Source organism: Lygodium microphyllum, chromosome 2, assembly GCF_053477565.2.
Source record: "Lygodium microphyllum isolate KBCC chromosome 2, Lygodium_microphyllum_v1.1.10, whole genome shotgun sequence".
In the NCBI taxonomy this organism is placed as follows: domain Eukaryota; kingdom Viridiplantae; phylum Streptophyta; class Polypodiopsida; order Schizaeales; family Lygodiaceae; genus Lygodium; species Lygodium microphyllum.
In genome coordinates this window covers 139704609-139720506 of record NC_141136.1, presented here as the reverse complement: position 1 = coordinate 139720506, position 15898 = coordinate 139704609, and positions in this window count along the sequence as shown.

Here is a 15898-nt window from a genome sequence, read left to right as displayed (position 1 = left end):
GGAGGTCACAGGCATTGGGATAGAAAGGCACGACTTTGGAGATATTCTTTAATTGCAGCTCAGGCCTTCACAGGGGTGGATGACAAAAATGGGTGGTTACACCTTGTGAAGCGGGTGTCATTCATGTTTTCTAAGAGCTTCAAGAAAAAGGAGGGGAGGAGGGATGCCCTCATCATTAACCAAGTCGTGGCTCTACTATCGATGCCTAGATTGATGTCAAATAAGAGGGGGGGAAGGTGAGCTTCTTCAGCGGTAGGCTTTTGTAGTAATAGGAATTTGAGCAACCTAAGATAGTTGCAGGTGGTTAGGAAGGCAGGATCCGATCAGGAGGAGAAGTCCTCGAGGAAGCAGGTGATGGATGGAAGAATATCCTATTGTCTAAAGATTGAGCATTCATTGGGAGTTTGGGAATTTACATTATATATTTTAGGGAAGTCAAAATCCCCATGAATGGCATGGTCATAGTCCACTCCATGGCGGCGGGAGTAGGGCATGTGGGAGGGGTCATTGTGCTCCTCAGGGAGTGAGCTGTAGAAGGTGGTCCAAGAGTCAAAATTGGTGTCCCAAATCCTCCGCTGCCACTTTGGCTACGCCTCGTAGCATCGGACAAATTTGGGAATCCGGTTCACCTTGTCCTGCCAGTAGTCTGCAGGCTCGTGCCTCCACTAGATCATAATTAGGCTCCTTTCTTCCACCCAATGATTCGCTAGGTCATTGGCTAGCTCCTTGATTTTGGATAGGATACTGAGCGGCAACGCCTGGTCCAGCGAGCGTGGGTAGGAGAAGGACATCTCAAAAGGCCTCGTCTGAAACTCCCGGTCATGCCAGATGACCGATTCCTGTGGCCAATCAATGGGGTTGGGGTCCCTTCATAGTGGTACTGGCTCGTCAGAGAATTGTCTTGTTGGCAGTGAGACCGAGCTCTGCATTGTGCATCCTCTGCCAGCTCCTGTCTCCTTCTTGTGGCTGCCACAATGCGCTCTGGCATGTGGGCATCTTCAGTCTCATGTGGTGGGAGGTCTGGTAGAGGGGGACTGGGAGCTTTGTGTAGTTCTTTGTTGGCCTCTTGGTCTGAATTCGGGCCTTCCTCGGTATCTTGTTCGGCCACGGCTGGGATTTTTTGCAATGGTGGTGCGGGCGGCTTCTGCTCTTCAAATCCTAGGTCCTTGAGCTCAACAGTGGAGAGGCCCGCACTGCGCAGGTAACTCAATTGTTGTTCCTTGGTGAGTCCCGTGCTGGCGGGGAGCTCCCGTTCCTGAAGACAGTACCTTAGTGCTCGGGTAGTCAATTCCAGTTTTCTTCTCACCCTTTCCACTGAATCATCGCCCTGTGCTTGGGTGACGTGTAGCACGGTGCTGAGGAAGGCTTGCCTTTGTGCGTGAGTGCATACATTGGCTACTTCAGCTCTAGATTGGGCAAGCACTCTCTCGCACTCTGCCACCACCAAGCGTTTCGTTAATTGCATGATTCTGTCAAAGTTATTTGCTTCCCAAGTGTTGGCCCTTTCATCCATCTTTTGTCTTTCCTCTTCCATCTCACTCGCCAGTGTGGTCATCATCTATTCTTGTTCATTCGTTAAAGCCCAAAGTTGATGCCACTCCCTGGACTTTCAAGCCAGCTGCGCTTCGGCGATTTCCTTTGCTTGAGTTGTGATGCTGAATTTATACTCTGTCTCATTAATTCGTTCTGACCTCTCCTGTGCCAGCTACTCATGGCTCTGGATTTCTGCAAGGTGCATTCTCCGTTGCATGAAAGCCATGGCCATGAGGGCCTCAGTATCTTCATTGGCAACTTCCAACGCCCCTTGCAGCTATTGTATCTCCTGTTGTTGTTCTTGCACTTCTATTGTGAGGGTTGTGGACTGGCCGTGTGCCAGGAATTCTATCTCTCTTTCTAGCCTATTTCGCTCCTTGAGCTCATACTGAAGCTTTGCCATGGCGTCCCCCTGCCCCTCTCTCGTTTCACCTTCTTGAGTTGCCAATAAGTCGTACCCCTCTAGTCTGGCCATTCTTTGCTCTAGATCGGCATACTGCTACAGCAGCAACTTTAAACTCCATTGCTCGACCACCAGGTTTTGTTCTTCATCCTCTAGCCTCTGTCGTAGTCGGTTCTCATTGTCCTAGGCCTCCTTCTTTGCCTCTAGCTGGTCTTGTAACGCCTTGACCTCCCTTCACCGGTTAGCCCCTTGCTTTGAAACTTCGAGCTTTAGGGCCGCCAAGGTTTCCCTTTCTTTCTCTAGCTCTAGTAGGGCCACTTTCTTTTCCTCCTTTGCCGCTTCCAGCTGCTCAAAGAGTTTGGCCACGTAGGCATCGTAGTCTGCTCCCGGTGACAGGGGGATGGGAGCTGTGGTGGTAGATGCTTCGAGTTTTTGTCATTTACGGTCTTTCTTGGATTCAGCATCAACGGTGGCAGGTCTTTTCGTGCCAGGTTCTGGCACAATCTCTGCCACCTTACTAACGAGCATCTGCATCATTCTCATCAGTTGGGCCGTGTCCGGAGAAGGCACGGGCTGTGGGGCATTTGGGGTGTTTGTTGGCGTCGGCACGAAGGAGGGGGGCAGGGGATGTAGCGGCGACTTTCCCTTGCATGCGGTCATCGGGACTGCCCTCGTGCTGCCACTCGCTTCGGCTTCATGGTGAGGACCATAGGGGTTGATTTCTCCTAGTCTGTGAGCTTCTTCAACAGACCTGCGAGTGGCCTCAGCCAACTCGACCAGTTCCTTCATGCTCAGTTCGTATGCTTCCTCTTCCGCCCTTCTTTGTCGTTCCTCTTCTGCCCTTTCTGACTCCTCTTTAACTCTTGCAAGTTCTTCCTCCTCCTCCTTCTGCAGTTGTTCTTCCAACCCACATGACTCTTTTCGAGCCCTCTTCACCTCGGCTTGCTCCCTTTTGCTCAGTGTATTCGCCCTCTTTTTGCCCTTGTTGTCCTTCATTTGCGTTTGAGGCCTGGCTTTTTGCAGGGGTGGTACTTTAGGGTCCCCTACATCGCTAGCTGTCCTTTCACTCAAGACTTCCTCCTCTCAACGTGGTGAGTCTTGGTGCTCAATCTGCTCTCCTTCCACGTCAGCACCCTTGATGGCCTCGTCAATGATTGCTGTAAGCATTTGCCTCCGTACATAATCGTGGAGGCCTTGATGGTAGGTTTTTTCCTTGTGGATCGTGCGGTGGAGGCTAGGGATTCCCCACCGGCTATCGTTACGGCTGGAGCTAGAAGGATGACAGAACTCTTTATAGTCTTCTGGACAAAACTGTTCCAGTCCACCTCCTTTGGGACTCCTACCGCAATGCTCTCCAACAGCGGTACGCTGATCCTGTTCATGAGGGCATTGTACCTGTGGCTAGAGAAGAGAGAATGGATCATTTTAGCCTGCATCCTTGTTGCCGAGTTTGGAATGTCGGCTAGACTAATTCCATCGATTGTATGTACATCTTCCTTTTTGACTCCCAGCATGGCGTACACGTCCCTTTTTGGGCATCTTTCCTTTTTGGGCATGAGTCTTAGGGCTTTTTTGACAATAGCAGCGTCAAGGGGCACCTGTACCCGTCTTTCTTGATTACCTTCCCTTACCATGACCGTGCTATAGCTTTGTGCTTCATTGAAATTTCTCAAGAACTCTGCGCACATGCTATAGTCGACAGCCTGCCCGACTTTCTCTATGTACTTTTGGAGGCTGCATTTGTTCACGAGCTCTCTTACGGCTGGCTCCTCCGAGATAGCCTCATCCAAGTTCATGGTATGCTTGAAAGTAAATTGGCTGAATCCCCGTGTTTTGATGTTGATTCCATATTTCATCATCTCTGCTTCCGTAAATGGAAGCCAGCCCTGTCCTACCATGGTATGTGCCTATCATTACCCTAGCCAATGTTAGAGTTACGATTTGATTCATTCCTAGCATATCCCAAGAAAAAATATGTGTGCCAATTTACCGACAAATTTAAGAAGATGAAACTTTTTCAGAAATAATTAACAACCAACATATTTTCCTCCTTGCTTTCTTTCCTATTTGAATTTAATAGAGCGTTGTTAGCCTTCACCCTTTTGCTACCTCACTTGATCAGTCCCTTAGTTGTCACTGGCTCTTCCCCCTCTTTTCTAAGTGGCACAGGGGAGGGAAGGATCGCATGGACTGTGTGGGGTGAGCTACTCGGCCGTAAGCCAGGTATACAAGTTAGGGTTGTACTCAAACTGGGCATGGTGATCAAGTTTGCTTGGTTGCAGAGAAGCTTGAGTGATGTAGGTTAAGACGTCATGAAAGATGTCTCCCGAGTTGAGGTGACTAGCAATGTGCAACTCCTCCTCTGTGAGGAATTGGTCAATGTACGGATGGGCTAGTACCTGGTTATCTAAGTGCAGGTTGCGTGTAATGGCTAGAACTCTAAATGAAAGAGGTGCCATATTCGTAGGGTCGTGTTCAATTATTTTGATTTCCCTTCTTTGCTTAGCATTAGTCATGATCCGGCGGCCTTTTTTCTCCCATTGGAGTCATAAGGCGTACCACAGTTGTAGGAATGGAGAAGCAAAGCTGGCAAGCTGCACAAGCTCTTCCAGTTCACGTTTTGGCAGAGAGCAAGCGGGCTTGCGGTATGAGGTGACTAGTCGTCTGAGAACAGCTTGTTCCTTCGAGATCTCTCCATTAGCTATTAGCTCAGCCACAATTTTGGGAAACTTGATGGTCACTCATAGTCCTCCCAAGTGCATGGCAGCGAATGAACATCGAAAGTGAGGGGTTCGTTGAGAAGTCCTAGGTCAAGTCTCTCATAGCTTCTAGTGAATGTACTGAAGGTGTCGTCCAACTTGATGCATGTCATAAGTCATTCCCAAAGATCTCAGCCAGATCCTTGGCCGCTGATTGGAAGGATCATCTTTCATACAAAGGTTTCAGACCCGCTGCTGGCGCTGGAGTAGTTGGGCTGGACAGTAGTGACTCCCTTGCAGGGGTCGTTAATGGAATTGTGCACTTTGGATCATTTGGAAACGCTGCGGCGAGCTCCCGTGCCCTAGGGAGCATGCTGCAATTCATTTGAGCGGGCATGGGGGTGTGCACCTCCTCTGACCTGGACGATGCTGGATCATCCGGTTTGGGACACTGAAGGTGTTGGGTGGCCTTAACCGTCACCGTTGTTGGTTTGACGTTCCGTGTGACTTGTGCTTTTCCTGTGCCGATTTGTCCAGCTGGAGTGGGGCTACCCAAAGTTGACTCTTTCAGGTATCTGACCTTAGGCACCCATATCCATGGGTTGCCCTCATAGTATCCCTGTGCTCGCAGGAGATCTTTTGGCTTTCATTGTGGCATGGTGGTGCACCCATGTCAATGGCACCTGGGCTGCCTCTTAGGCCGCGATTGATAAGTTTTGCATTTAGGAGCGTGTTTCTGTGGTCTACCAGGAGGCGGTGCTCACCGTTTTGGCACCCATATGCGCATGGGCTCCCTGGCCATGTGGACGGCTTGGGTGGGTTTGCTTCTGGCGGTTGGGGTACGGGGTAAGGCATCCCTACCCTTTTCCTTAGGCTTGGCTGTGGGGGTCTCCATCAATGGGGCTGTGCAATTGTAGAAGGCGCAAGATGGCCCTTGCTGAAAGTAGTTACTATACGCACACTGGAGAAGGTCAGGTGAATGCGGTATAGGTTGTAGTCCACATTGCAACTTGTCTGCTTTTTGAAAGTGCGCCATAGTAGTGATTTATCACCGGCCCCTTTAGTGTTTGATAACACATAAAAGATGACTGGGATACTCCCACACTCAATGGAGACAGCCGCTTGGCATTTCCCTAAGAGAGGGTAAGTGTTGCCCCCAAATGGGCTAAGTTTTGCGTTCGTGGGCTGTAATTTGGGCTGACCAATCCGTGTCCAATTGTCATGTGTCAAGACATTCCGGTCGGCCCCTTCGTCGATAAGTGCATCAAAAGAATATGTCTGCTCTGTAGTGACCGTGATTCGAAGGTAGGCGGGTGCCACTGCATCTTCATCGTGATCGGTTCGTTCGGTGATTGTGGCCGTGCAGACAGCGATGGGGGGTTTGCACATCGGTGGTTCGTGCAGCAGATGGGAAGGGGGATAGTACTTTTTCATGCGACTACCATTGAAGAAGCCTATTCCTTCCCCTTCGAGCGTCTCCAACTCGACATTGCCCGTTCTACTAATTGCAAGCACCTAGAAAGGCCCCAACCCTCGAAATTTCATTTTTTGTTTGTGCCCTTTCACCGAGTAGAGTAACACGAGGTCCTCGTGATCAAAGTTACGCTGGTTGACGTGCTTGTCATACCACAAATTTCGTCATGCCTTTTTGCAAATTAGAGCATGGGTGGCTAAAAGCTGAGTTTTTGTGAGACGCTCTAGTTCCTCTAAGCAGTTATTCCAAGCCTCTCTCCTTCCCAACGCTCCTGCGCTGCTATTCTCAAGCTAGGGATAAAAATTTCTAGAGGTAGAATGGCCTCCATCCCATAGGTCAGCCTAAAGGGTGTTTGCCCAATAGTCATCTTATAAGCTGTCCGATAAGCCCATAAGGCAGCCATCAGCTTATTATCCCAGTCTCTTCGTGATGTGGATACTACCTTAGTAAGCACGTTGACCAGGATTTTATTTGTGGACTCCGCTTGGCCATTTGCCTGTGGGTAGTAGGGGGAAGACCTTCTATGAATGATCAAAAAGGTTGAGAGCAGGTGGGATATTACTTCGTTAACGAAGTGTGCACCTTGATCACTCACTAGTTTGATTGGACACCCAAACCGTGAAAAGATGTGTTCCCACAGGAACTTCGCAGTAGTCCTAGCGTCGTTCCTTCTAGTGGCTCACGCCTCGCCCACTTCGTCAGGTAGTCCGTTGCCACAATGATGTAGTGCACCTGGGAGTATTGAGCCACTGGACTAATAGGTCCGATGAAGTCAATGCCCCATTTCTCGAAGGGCTATCAAGCTACTATGGGGGTTAACTCCATCTTATCTTTGTGCATAGGTATCTTAGTCCTCTGGTATTCATCGCAATGTTTGACAAACTTAGCAGCGTCGCGGAATAGGGTGGGCCACCAGAGTTGGGATTGTAATACCTTATGGGCAGTTGTGTCCCCACTAAAATGCCCGCCAGCTATCCCGTCATGCGCCTCTCTCAATACATCGTGCATCTCGTGCTCGCACACACATCTACGTAACAGCCCGTCCTATCCCAACCTATAGAGTTGGCCAATAATTAATTGGTATGGCTGAATTTTTAAGATGAGTCTCCTTAGCCTGGATTTCTCAATAGGTCTCTCTGGTAGGTCGTTTTCTAACACTTGGACAACATCATCTGCCCAATAGGGTGTCAAATCAGCTCTAAACAAGTCCCCTTCACTAGACAGGCCAAAGAGATGCGCGTCCGGTAAATCGTCAGGGATGCCTTGGCCAGTAGCTTCCCCCGTGGGTATGCGGGACATGTGATCCGCCATGTAGTGCTACTTCCCTTTGCACACAATCATTGAGAAATCGAACTCCAGCAGGAGAAGTAACCACCTTGCTATACGGCCTGTGGCGCATGGCTTGTTTACGAGATACAACAGGGCTTGATGGTCCACGTAAAAGATGAAGGGTGTGGCCAACAGGTAATGCCTAAATTTCTTCACGGGGTGAACACCATGGCTAGCCCTTCCCTTTCTGTAGTGGAGTAGTTCATTTCTATTTCGGTGAGTTGCCTGCTAGCAAAGCTCATGGGGTGATCAAGACTATGTTCACCAGGTTGGCAGAGAACAGCTCCAATGGCAAATTTGGAGTCATCTATGTGTACATGGAATGCTACACTCCAGTCTGGGGCTTGTAAGATGGGTGCAGTGGTGAGGGCCTTCTTTAACTATTCATATACGCATTGGCATTCCTCAGTCCACTCGAATACAATCAGTAGCTTGTACAATGTTCTAGCAATTAGCGTGTAGTTTAGTACAAAGCGTCGGTAGTATCCTGTGTGGCCTAAGAAGCACTGGACGCCCTTGTAATTGGTGGGTGGTGGGAGGTTGGTAATGGCCCTAACTTTTGAAAAGTTAGTGGAAATGCCATTCCGTGACACTACATGCCCTAGGATGCATCCATGCTTCACCCAGAATTGGCACTTCAAGGGGTTCAGCAAGAGTTTGTATAGTCGGCACCATTCAAAGACGGCTCCCAGCCTCTCTAAGTGTTCGGACCAGCTAGAGTGTACGCATAGGTCGTCCACAAACACCTCCAGCTTGCATCGCAACATATCCTTGAAGATCGTGCACATTAATCGTTGGAAGGTTGCAGGAGCATTCATTAGCCCAAAGGGCATATAACGATGTAGGCAAAGACACCCCACTCCATGGCGAAGGCCGTCTTGTGCATGTTGTCAGGATGCACTTGCACTTGATTGTAGCCTGAGAATCCATCCAAAAAGTTATAAGCTTCTTTGCCTGCTACTCTCTCCAACATGTGCTCGGTATATGGCAAAGGGTAGTTTTCTCTCTTCGTAACGGCATTCACCTTCTTGTAATTTACGCACACTCGAATCTTGTCGTTCTTTTTCATAACTATCACTATGGGCGATACCCAATCTGTGTGCTCAATCTCATATATAAATCCCGCCTTCATAAGCTTATCGATCTCTTCCTTCACTGCATGAGCGTGCTTGGGATTCATAGGGTAAGGTCACTAATTTGTTGGCACCGCTTCTAGGACCATGGGAATGTTATGGGTCATAACCCTAGGATCGACTCCTCTCAGTTCCTCCAAGGACCAGGCGAACACATCGACATACTCTCGTAGGAGGGCAACCAGCCTAGCCTCCTCCTCCTTGGTCAGGTTGTCAGCAATGAACACGAGTCGTGGTTTCTTGCCCTCCTCTGACAGGTCGACTTCCTTGACCTTGACGGGTCCCTCAATTGGTTCCCTAGCTTGCCCTTGTCTCTTTGCTCTTAGTAGAACCACCACTCTATCACCCTTCTTAATTTTGTGAAGCGTTTGGGTAGGTCTTGTGGTTTCCTTTGCCTCTCTCCTTCTGAGTCTCTAGTTTGCTTCCTAGTCCCCTCCTTAATCCTCTTGTGCCTTAAGTGGATTGGCAAGTCCCCTTTAGTGCGTCTGACATTAGAGGGTGGGGGTATTTCGGGATCACTCTCTATACTGACTTCAGACTCCGAGTTAAACTCGCATCCCTCGCTTGAGGAAGGGGTTTCACCTGGGAGTCGTAGTTCAGTAGGTGATTCCGTCTTCAGTATTGGGACTACGAGTGATTATGTCACTCCTGCCTGCTCATAATCCATAGCTCCCACCTGCTCCAGCCAGGTCCTATTGCATTCCATTCGCACGACTCCTTTTCCATCCCTTTCCCATTTCGGCCTAGAGTCTACCTCAATCTACTCGATTGCTCTCCCTTCAGTGTCATAATCTATCGTGTTAAACCCTTCCTCGCTCTCGTCCGTCTGAGAGTGACAGTGCTCATACTCCTTATCACTGGAATCTTGCCCCTCCGACTGCTCGTCATCCCCTAGGTTCTCCTCTCCGATCTCTTCTTCATTGGCGATTAAAGTCCAGTTGTATGATAGGTTGAGATCGTGCACTTTGATCCATTCCCATTCAAGCTGAGCCAAGAGATCGCTTAGGGGCTTTAGATTAGCCGCTTTGCTGCCTTTCAGTTTAGTGGTTAGGTACCCTACGATTCCCTGAAGCTCGAGCTTGTTCATGGGGGTGTGGAACGGGACAGGTCTCCCTGGATCCTGCGAGCTCCCCGCCATCATGTAGAGTGGCACAGTGAGCTCCTCTGCTGGCATGCTCGGTGGCTTAGCCACTTGCTTATACAACTCTTCCTCATCTTAGAATGGCAGGTCAATGGTTGCCAAGACGTGCATCGAATCTCTCTCATCCTCACGGCAGGGAATATACTTGGACAGCGTCCCATAGTGCTTGCGCGCCTGGGTATCACCTTTTAGCATGATCGAGATGGCATCGAGGTCAGCTGGAGTATTCTTCCATGTGTCCATCTCAACTCTCATCGCCTCCATCCTATTCCCCAAGAATATGAGGTTGTTTCCCCAGTTTTCGACCACTCATGCATTCCTCATCCATGGCTGGCCTAGTAGTATGTCGTAGTCCACCCCCTTCATGACAATGAAGTTTACGAAAAACTGCACTCCTGCGATCTTCACTAGCCAGTTTTTTAAGACCCCGAATGGTCTGACCTTCATTCCATTGGCCAATGTGACATTGAACCTAGCCGCTTCCACAGGTGGGTTTCCCCAGACCTGTAGAACTGCGTGGCTCAAGACACTAACCCATGTGCCGGTGTCCACAATTCCTCTCCGTGTTGCATCCCCTAAGGCTAGGACAAGTAGGACTACATGCATCTTCGTGCCTTCCCAGAAAGTGTTGATGTGTAGTGACCTTGGAGCCGAGTGCAGCGTTAGGCTTGGAATTTGTGTGACTGCGTCCTGCTCGTGCAAGTCAGTGGCAGCATGCTCCCCCTTTTAATCCACCCAATGCCTCAATTCTCGTCACAATGGAGGGTGCTCCCGAAGCAGGTCTCCCAAATTAATGGTCACTGGGGTGGTTACTACGGTGGTGAGGAGATTGCTGGGTAGTTGGCTTTCTCCTCAGTTACCACTCTTCAGCCACATGTCGTGGCTAGCTTGTTGATAAGCTTCTTCCTAGTCTTGCCTTTGTGGCATCTCTCATGGTGTTAGCACATTCCGCGATTGAGGTCGCGATGGCGAATCGGGTGTGCTTGCACTAGAAAGGTCCTCCATCAAATCCTCCAATATGGGTTCTACATCTTTAAGGTGTTCTTGGGCATCCTTGACCCACTCCTTCACCTTGGCGATAGCCTCGACTTGCCACCTAGGATGAGGGTATTCCCCCACCTTGGCACTACCTAGTTCCGCCATCTTAGGGGCGGAGGTTTCTGCCTCGGCGTCAGTGACCCCTCTTCCCGCCACTAAGGTTGTAGCTTCCTTGGTCTTAAGAGTGATCCTTGCATCTGCTCTCTTTCTCCTTCTCCTCTGGCTTTTCTTTCCCAACGAGGCTGCATCCACGTTACTTGGCCCAGGCAGTGAGATGCATGTTCATCTTGTTTGCACTCGTGTCATGACATGCAGTGGGATAGGTGTGTCCTCTTCGCCAAAGGTCTCTATGCCAAACAGCCCCAAGGGCACGGAGGGCATGTTGGCCGGACTGGCTGATGGCTTCCATCTAGGGTAGTCAAGGAACAAGTGCGTGATCCCACATTCGACGCACCTAAGGTCTTCCTTGTCTTGATTTGCCTGTTCCCTTTTTGGGCAGTGTGATGATATATGGCTTGGATGACCACAGGTCCAACATGAGATTGGTGGGTCCTGACTTGGTCCTCCAAAGCCTCTGCCTCTTCCTCTGCCCAACGCTATCACCAGCACCAATTGATAGTCCATCAGGATTGGATTTCCCTCCTCGTCTCATAGGAGATGTATGGGTTTATGTAGCTCTCTTCTTCACTAGGTTCCTCCACATAATGAACAGGAGCATCACTCGGTGGTTGGGTCACGTAGGGTCCTGGTGGTCTAAGTATGCCTGTTGGGTTCATCTCTAGCCTAGGGATGGCTGTCTCGTGTCGTTTGGTGCTGGAAGGGCCAGCTGGGCTCCCCTTCCAAGGAAGTTAGAAGGCATGTTGCCTAGGTAAGGATGGTTGTATTGCTAAGCGCATGGAAACCTCCTAGGCAATCTGCAATGCAACATGTCATGTCCGAACCTACCATAGTTTGAACACGGGCGCAAGCTCCATTCTCACCTCTGCCAGGTCCTAGCCTTGGTCGACTCCCTTTCCCTTATCTCGCATGCTAGAGCTCTCTCTCTCATCCAATGTCGTTGATCACTCTGAAGCCCTCTCGCCTGCGCCGTCCCGACTAGTGTTCCTCATGCTTCGCTCCCTCAGCTGGTCGTCTACTCTTATTGCTTCATCAAAAACCCTAGCCATCATGTCTCTGTGTAGTGTGCAGTTATTGGCCAAGGCCTTGTAGAGTTCCTCGCTACAGATTCCATTTATGAACACTGTAGACACAACCTTTTCATTAGGTCGCTCATTGGTCGAGATCCTCTTGAAGAGGCTATGTACATGTGTGATGTAGTCTCTTACGCCCTCCTTTTCTCTTGGCTAACATTCATCAAGCAGACGATGAGGTTGTCAGAGTATCCTGTCTCACAGAACCTCTTGATAAAGTGATCCTTAAGATGGGCAAAGTTCCGGCGCTCGGTTGCATCTAGGCTGGTGTACCACACCCTCCCTTTGTCACCTAAGCACAGCCCAAAAGCTTGGGAGCGTTGTGCAAGGTCTATGAGGCCATTTGCTTCACAAACCTATTTGAACTGCTCCACAAAGCTATAGGTTCATACTTGTCCAGTTGTTTCACCACTATAGGGATCCTAGATTGCCCCTTTGCCCCTTCTGTGACCCCTAATCTTGAGAGTTCACTTAATGACAAGTCAACCTTCACTGCCTGCTCTCTCTCCGCATTTGGTCCTGCCTTTGATGCTCTAGCCAGGGCTACGGGCCTCATACATATCCACGTCTTGTTGGAGTTTCCTAGCCCTTTGCTCGTGGTTATAGGCAATCATGCTCTCTAGCACCCTCTTGATTGCCTTTCGTTCCTCTTCTAGGGTCGCTACCACTTCCTCTACTGGCCTACCCTGAACTACAGTCCTGGCTAGCAAGTCATACTCATTGACCAACTCCCGCACCAGGACTGGGAATTCTCCCAAGTCTAGTCTGTCCTCTCCTGATTCGCCTTGGGATCCTGACATTGCTTCTGCTTCCCATCTCACTGGGTCGTTGATCAACTTGAGTAGCTTTGGCGGCGTCTGATTCTCTATGTTGCGATCCTCTAGATCTTCGTGTCCTCTCAAGGCCCTACAGATGGAATTCCCTAGTAGCCCACTATGCCTTGGGATCCTCTCCTAGTAGTGGGTTCCTTGATATTATTATGTTTCCTGTTAAGCTCCTTGTTACTAAAAATCATGATTAATCTTATCCACAACCTGTGCTTAGTGCTTTCTAGTCCTAAGTGTGGAAGTAGGCTTTTCCTTTCCTTGTAGTGCACCCTAGGTGATGAAATTATAAGGTGAGGTGAGGATGCACTAAATGCTTGATGCAAGCTCTACCTCACTGCCTTCGGTTGTGGCCTTCTGGCTTTTGGTGTAGGTCCTGGGCACTCTAAAGTCTTATAGAAAGACCCTGTTGCATCCCCTATCCTCCTTCAGGGTTGGTTGGCTGGTTGGCTGGTCGTCGAACATCGCATCCAATTCCAAATTATGTCCACTTGGTGTCTAGCTATTCGGGGTGAATCTTCGGTCACCTTGTCTGGTAGCTAGCTTCCAAGATCACACTGGGTTTCTTTGGGGGGTCAGAGATGTGACCAGGGTACCCAGGACTGTGGCCTAGGTGAACCACCTTCTATTCAAGCTCTGGAGCTCTGGTCCGATTCTGGGAATCGGACGGGCTAGTCCGATTCTAGGAATTGGACGGGTCTGGTCCGATTCTGCGAATCGGATGGGTGGGTTTAGTCTTACTTTGGTTTGGCTTCCCTTAGTCAGCGGGGGGTGGTCGACCACTGCAATGGATCGAGTGTCTCAAGTTTGGGACTCGGACACATGGCCCGACTTGGTGGGCTCGTCCGATTGTGAGAATCGAATTCAACTGGTTCGATTTTCAACTGGTCTGATTATGAAAATCGGATGGTCCGACTCTCGCAATCAGACGGTCCGATTCTAGGATGGACTGGTCCGACTGCACGGCCGAAGGCCCGCAAGTTGTGCACGACGCCTTTAGGTTAATGCCTACTCTATCAAATCGTGCCACACTTTCCAAATCAATGCGAGCGATAGAGGGAAACGTTTGGCATACCTCGAAGCGATGGGGCGCTCGATCGATCAGCACTTCACAATCTCTCGCAACTCTCTCCCTCTCTCGCTCTCTCCCGAGCTCCCAGTCTCACAGTCATCTCAGAAAACAGGGTGTCAAATGTGGGCACCCTAGTTTGTTGTGCCCCTTATTACCTCCCTCAGTCTGTTGTAGACTCAGAGACTAATCTCATACACTCCACCAACCAGATGTTTGAATCTGCACCCCAACTTTCTTCTCTCCAGTAACAACAGAACCCTTCTGTTCCCTTCTTTTTCTTATCCTACCCTTAATCTATTGCAATAGAAAATAGAAACAAAAATAAAGACATATGGTCCTACTCTACATTCAGTAGTAAATCAAAATACTTACTTGCTCCAAGGATTAAAACTATCTCAAGCACCAGTTCAGGCTGCAAACCCTACTGCCATGCTCAATATGATGCCCGTGGCGCTCAAAGGCTCGAATCCGTCGGTCCCAGCAATGGAACCAAAATGTAGGGGAGCTACGGAGCTCTACCCCAAGACCTACGGACCGCTCATTCATCAAGTGTTTCAAGCTGAGCGGTGAGAGCGGAATTTTGGTGCCGAAAAGTGCTTAAAAATAGCAAAAAATTATGAATATCAAGGGAAAAATATTCATTATCAAAGGCGGCGGCTCGATCTAGGACGATTTTAAGCATAAGCAGTCGACGGGCGCCCAAGTGACACATCCAGATTTTTAGTATTTTTTTGTCAGTCAGGACGGGATGTGGGAGCTGCAGGCCGGTCCGGAATGCCGAGAGGGACGCCCAAAAATTTACAGCACGACAATTGGAGTCCGTATGAGGAAGTGGCCAAAAAACTCGCCAGGGTGCCCAAAAAGGGGCCAAAAAGGAAATTTTAAAGGGTGTGAAGAGACGGGGGTGACCTTTGGCACCCCCCCCCCTCTAAAAAAAAACGTCATGGAGGGGGGGCGGCGGCTGTTTTCAGCCGCCGAAAAAAACGCGCCCCCCTCCCCACAAATCAAGGATGGAGGCTGAAGGCAAGCCATGAATCCAATGGCAGAGGGCTTCCACATTCGATCCACGCTCCATATCCCTTCGATCCATGCGGGGAATGGTGGCCTGTAGAGGGAGAGTGAAAATCAGTCTTTCTCTCTCCTCCCTCTCTCTCTTCTAAAGGCAAGTTCATGTGGGAAGAAGGAGGAAGAAGAAAGAATGGTGGAGGCTTGTCCGGCATGGATCGGATTGCTCCACGGGCTGGAAATGGTGATTTGTGATTGTGCTGGACATGAAGTGCTGCTGATTTCCAGATTTGCAGCCATGGACATGAAACCCGAAACACGCAAATAAGCGGTAATTTAAAATTTTCAAAGGAAATTTGAGATTCTATGGCTTTTGATTGATGAAATGTCGTTCATGTGGGCTAAAAATTGTGTATGTTGCTGTTTTTCATGAGTTCTTGCTGGTCAAAATCAGAAAATCAGAAAAATATGCATCATGTGGTTCAAAATAACATGCTAAAACACGTAAAACATGAAAAATCAAGGGAAAATGATATTTTTTCGGCATAAAAATGGGAAAGTAAATAGGAACATCAACTAAACTTTCATTTTTCTGCAAGAAGGAACTAAGGGCCATAGCCCATAACCTATTTTGAACTTTCAGTAATTAAATAATGTAGAAAATAAGGAAAAATATAAGAAAAGTGTGAAAAAACCCTAAAAAATAAGGGAAAAATACATTTTGGGTTTCAAAAAATAAGGATAAATAAGAGCAATGTTTGTGAATGTTTGTGGGGACTGAAGCATGAGGATTTGCCTCAGTTCAACCCCACCTTCTTGTTCTAGTGTGTCTTTTTCTGGTTTTTTCACATAAAATGATGATAAAATACCCTATAAATCTATCCAATGATGCAATATTTAAACGGGGAAGGGTAGAGAAGTTGAAATATGCCTAAATGCCGTGTGAAATGATGGGAAAGTTGCTGATTTCTATGCATAGCATTTGGGACGGATGATAATTAAAATTAAGAGCTTAGTAGCACAAGGATCACCTCGGTGCTAGGCCCATGCAACGAAG